Source organism: Phodopus roborovskii, unplaced genomic scaffold (assembly GCF_943737965.1).
Source record: "Phodopus roborovskii unplaced genomic scaffold, PHOROB, whole genome shotgun sequence".
Taxonomy (NCBI): Eukaryota; Metazoa; Chordata; class Mammalia; order Rodentia; family Cricetidae; genus Phodopus; species Phodopus roborovskii.
Genome location: NW_026126603.1, coordinates 6,285,343 through 6,291,080, shown reverse-complemented (window position 1 = coordinate 6,291,080; position 5,738 = coordinate 6,285,343). Strand labels below are relative to the sequence as shown.

At 45.2% G+C, this 5,738-nt stretch overlaps 1 pseudogene; it reads left to right on the top strand.

Moving 5' to 3' along the window:
- Positions 1-4,247: 4,247 nt before the first annotated feature.
- LOC127237530 (glyceraldehyde-3-phosphate dehydrogenase-like) lies at positions 4,248-5,186 on the top strand (annotated as a pseudogene).
- Positions 5,187-5,738: the final 552 nt, after the last annotated feature.

The following is a 5,738-nucleotide window of genomic DNA, read 5'->3' as shown; positions in this document are numbered from 1 at the left end:
AGGGAAAGGAAGAGGTGCAGTTTGTGGTCTTTGACTCCACCAGACTGTGGGTCTATAAATTTCTCTAGGCTGTGGGCCCGAGTGAGAATGATGTTTTGCAGGCCCACAGAGGATGAGTGTCTCTCCATGAAAACCGGGATGTCGAGAGTATTTACACAGACACTAGGGAGGACTATCCGCTCTGTTGTTTCGGAATTAGGAAACGGAGACTCCAAAGCTGTAAGGGGGTGGGGGTGGGGCGGCAGTGCATAGTCAATAGAGCTGTCACCGAGGAGAGCAGGTCGGTGAGGTTTTGTTTTAGCCTCTTCCAACTCCAACTCGCCAATGCGCATGCTACACATGTTTAGAATTAACAAGTAAGGTTTGAGTCTCCATTTCCCATCCCCCACCCTTACAGTATTGCTTATTCAAAGTGGAGTCCCCATCTCTCCCTCCAGGTGGTCAGAGCGCCAGCCATCCTCACCGAGCTCCTGCAGCTGGGCCTCTCACCGGGGAGCTAGCCCTCAGCTCTCCTTAGGTCCGGTGCTTTATTTTCACACCTGCATCCCTTCCAGATTCCTACCACCTAAGCCTGCTTCACAGTTTAAATGCCTTATTGGGGAGGGCAAGAAGGGGCAGAGCCTTGCCTAGAAAAATGAAACTGTGGTTCTGAGACCAACTTTATCCAACATCCACATTCACTTCTTCTTCTTCTTTTTTTTTTTTAAACTGATATACCCACGTTCTAATGCCTTCATTTCCCCTTCGTTTGTAATAGCCTCCTTGACCAGGAAAAAAAAAAAAAAAAAAAAAAAAAGTGCAGTTGGCAGGAGTTGAATAGAGGTCTGCTTAAATGATTTTAATTTATGTTAAAATGCTGAGCCGTTTTCCAGGTCCCAGCTGGATACCCCACAAAATGAAGTTTTTCACAGAGCCTACCTTTACAAGAGGGACTAAATTATTTTTTTTAAAAAAATCACTTTAATTTAGCTGCTCTAACTGTATCTTTCATTCCTGGCTGCCTGGGATCAAGTGGCTGTATCTGCTTGGTCTCAGAACTTAAGTCTGAAAGACAGATACCTGTCTCCTAACCCCACCTCCAGCAGGGTACACAGCAGGCTGAGTGGGGGCTCTCCACTTACTCTTGACTCCTCCATTCTTCTTGTTAAAGAATGTTCAGAAACCCAGATGTAAAGACTGGCTGTGGCTGTGCATGCTTGTGAGTATGTGTTTTGTATGCATTTGTGGGTTTATATGTATCTGTGTGTTTCTTTGTGTATGTACAAGTGTGTATGTGTTCCTGTGAGTGCACAAGCGTGTGTATGAGTGTTTGGGCTAGTGCTGGGCATCTGGAATGCTCCTTGACCAGTCACAATCTCTCACTTAATCTGGAGCTTGTTGATTTGGCAAGGCTGGCTGGCCAGTGAGCTCCAGGGATCTGTCTGCCTTCATGAGCACTGCCTCACTTGGCTTTTTAAAAAGAAAGAAACAAACAAACAAATAAACCTTGGTGCTAGGGATCAGAACCCAGGAAGCCATGCCTGCATGACAGGCACTTGCTGACTGAGCTGTCTTCCAGGACCTTTCTTCATTATTCTTTAAAGAAAATACAGTTTTTCTTGGTGTTTTCACATTAGTAACATTATTTTGCTTGCTTGAGAAAGAACAAAGAAAGAGAAAAGAACTATCCTGGCAGACACTTTTGAATGAAAGACCTAAAAAGAAATGTTAATGATGGACTAACCTGGAAACCAATATCTGTTCCTTGGAATTTGCTAGCTTCCTCTCACAAGGCCCTGAGATAAGAAGAATTCACACTGCCCCTCCTTTCCTGTGAGTCAACAGGTGGTAAATAGGGTCAAGAGATAGCTGTAACTCTGGTTTGCCCAGACAAGATTAATTAGCACACCTGAAGCCCTAAGGTCTGCTGACCCTAATAGCAGACCATCAGGCCTCCAAGGGTCACAGACTCAATGGACAGAGGGTCCCACCCCCTCCCTAAGCTTGTGGGTTTGCCTTTAAAAACACCTGGGCCCAGGGGAGGGGGCTTCTCTCTAGCCTGCATGCTGGAGGAGCCCATTTGCGCAAACGTTTCCTGTTCATTAAAGCCTCTTGCGTTTTGCAGCAACTGGACTGGACATTGAGTTCTTGGGGTATCGACCGAACCTGGAAGACTCCTCATTCTGAGGGTCTTATATGAAGACTTCAGAGAGGTGGGTGCTGTTACTTTTGGGGCTGTTGCAAAGCCACACATCAGAACAGGGGTACAAGGACCATGCATCACAGCAGGGGTGCAAGGTCACACACCACAATAGGGGTGCCTTTACAGCCTTGCTGCTGAGCTTAAGCTCATGTCTATTAAATTTGTGTCTCTCTGCTTGAATCATTTTCACTTGAGATACACCATGTGTTATTTCCGGTTTGTTACCAGTATTTCTGGAACTATTCTTGAAATAGGTGAACACATCCCTATGACCAAAATGTAGATAATGAAGAAAGTGCCATCATCCTTCCCACCACCCTCAGTTTCCTCTCACACAGCTCTTTCCAGAGATCAGCATTGTTCTGACCATTCCCACCTAAGATTTCTTACTAAATAAATACAGGCATAAGCACATTCACATTCTGTCAGACCTCTTTTTGTTTAACATTAGATCTGTGGAGATTATTTCAATTACATCTCATTTTCATGGCTGTGTGGCACTCTGTGGTACACATGTACTTCAGTCTATTCATTCTAATATTTATTTAGGTTGTTCCCAATTTTAAGATCTTATGAAGATGGTATGATCACTTTTTAATATTTCTTTTGCTGAATCTCCTTGGAACATCGACCTAGAGCTGGACTTTGGGGGAAGGCAGAGCATCTCTGTGTTTGAAGACCCACACCCTGTAAGGAGTACGGTTTTTCTGCCCGCCGCTGGTCTTGTCCTGCCGCCAAATAACACACTGAGACTCTGTATTAGATATAATGCTGTTGACCAGTTACTTATTTTTTATTGGCTAGCTCTGTCTTAAGTATTAACCCATTTCTGTTAATCTAATATTTCCACGTGCTCCCAGCCTCTCCATCTTGACTCCTCCTTACTATTTCCTCTTTCCTCCTTGTCTCCTAGTCCCTCCTATCTTCCTTTCCTATTGGCCAACAGTGCTTTATTCAGTAACCAGTATGAGAAACATATATACAGAATGACATCTCCCATCAACACCCACAGTGAGTGTATCAACACTTCCTCATGATATTTTTGTTAGTTCCTGATAGAGAAAAGCCTTTTAACTTGGATGCATTCTGATGGACATGTTGTGGCTTTAATTTTCAGTTTCTTAGTGATTAAAAAAGATGCCCAATTTTTTCCCTTTAATCCTTTGGATATCCTATTTGTGAATTCCCACTACTCTGTGGGGTTATCTTTTTATTATTTATTTATAAGATTTATTTGAAATCAATTAGCTAATTTTGTACTCTTCATCTTTTTTGCTTCTGTTTTCTCAAAAGAGATTTATGCCTGATTTTCCATTTTTAAAATATTTTTGTCAGCCAAGGAGTGCTATTAGTTTTGAAGAGCTCTCCACTTTAATTCCTTGGAGAGGTTTACCTAAAGAGTAGTATTATTTCCAATTTCTCTTGTGAGAGTCAGTGAGTGAGACACATAAATGCACCACCTTCAGTCTGGGCTGCTGGAATTAAATCCAAACATCATTACTCACAGTTTTTACCTATGTATTGCTCTGTGTGTGTGTGTGTGTGTGTGTGTGTGTGTGTGTGTGTGTGTGTGTGTGTGTATAGCACAGCTTGCATGTAGAAGTCAGGGGTAGGTTCTCTTCTTCCACTACCCTCCCACCCTGGAGACTGAACTCAGGTCATCAAGCTTGGTGGCAAACACCCTTTCCTTATGAGTCACTGCTTCCGTACTTATCACTCTTTTATTCAGTTATCTCACCTGTCTGTCTCTGAAATGGTGACAAGAAAAGCCCTTTCAGTTTGTCATGGTTTATGTGCAGAATTCTTAGCCTCACTTGGATTCATAGTAGGAGTTTAAGTAAGAGCTGTTAGGGTTGTTTACCCATTGACTTTGTGCTTTCCCCCCACTGCTCAGTGTTTTAGACACGCAGAAGCTGCTTCCTCTGAGGTGTTGGATCAACAATAAGCCCTACCCAGGTTGAGGGAGTGAGTGGGCACTTTAAAAGTATGCCAGAATCTCTGCTCCTCCCTGTTCTAGAGAGAGCTGCATCTTTTCGTGCAGTGCCAGTCTCGTTTCTGAGACACAATGGTGAAGGTCGGAGTGAACGGATTAGGCCATATTGGACGCCTGGTTACCAGGGCTGCCATCAATTCTGGCAAAGTGAACATTACCATCAATGACCCCTCCATTGACCTCAACTACATGGTCTATATGTTTCAGTATGACTCTACCCACAGCAAGTTCAAGGGCACAGTCAAGGCTGAGCCTTGTCAACAGGAAGGCTATCACCATCTTCCAGGAGCGAGATCCCACCAACATCAAATGGGGTGATGCTGGCGCCAGGTATGTTATGGAGTCTACTGGCATCTTCACCACCCTGGAGAAGGCTGATGCTCCCATGTTTGTGATGGGTGTGAACCATGAGAAATATGACAACTCCCTCAAGATTGTCAGCAACGCTTCCTGTACTACCAACTGCTTAGACCCCCTGGTCAAGGTCATCCATGACAACTTTGTATTGTGGAAGGACTCATGACCACAGTCCATGCCATCACTGCCACCCAGAAGACTGTGGATGGCCCCTCCGGGAAGCTGTGGTGTGATGGGCGTGGGGCTGCCCAGAACATCATCCCTGCATCCACTGGTGCTGCCAAGGCTGTGGACAAGGTCATCCCAGAGCTGAACGGGAAGCTCACTGGCATGGCCTTCCGTGTTCCTACCCCCAATGTGTCTGTTGTGGATCTGACATGCCGCCTGGAGAAAGCTGCCAAGTATGACGACATCAAGAAGCAGGCATCCAAGGGCCCACTGAAGGGCATCCTGGGCTACACCGAGGACCAGGTTGTGTCCTGCGACTTCAACAGTGACTCCCACTATTCCACCTTTGACTCTGGGGCTGGCATTGCTCTCAATGACAACTTCATAAAGCTCATTTCCTGGTATGACAATGAATTCGGCTACAGCAACAGGGTGGTGGACCTCATGGCCTACATGGACTCCAAGGAGTAAGAGCCCATCCTGGGCCATCCACCCCCAGCAAGGACATGATCAAGAGAGGCCCTGGCTGTTGAGCAGTCCCTGTCCAACAACCCCTGACACTAATCTCCCTCACATTTTCCATCCCAGACCCCCAGAATTAAGGGGCTTAGGGAGCCCTGCTCTCTTGAGTACCATCAATAAAGTTCACTGCACCTGTCCCAAAAAAAAAAAAAAAAAAAAAAAAAAAAGTATGCCAGAATCACATTCTTCTCTACACTTGGAGTTTTGTTTTGTTTTTTTATTGTTTTCCGAAATGTCAGGGGAGAGACGTTAGAAGCTCTCCACTGGAAACAGGACCCCAGAGAAGGCACAGCTCTTAGTCACAGTACTTTCTTGGGGTTTTGGCAATGTTCCAGTGAGATGCATCTGTGCATCTTACCCATGGAGCTCTCAGGTGGCTAGAGGGAAGTGGGCACTTTTGATTTCTACAAAATAAAGTTCAACCTTCTCAGGGCTGGGGTGGGTTCCTGATCTGGGTACTGTGTGGGGCTTGGGAGAGTCTTTACCGCATTACAGCAATGAGGGATGTACTATTTG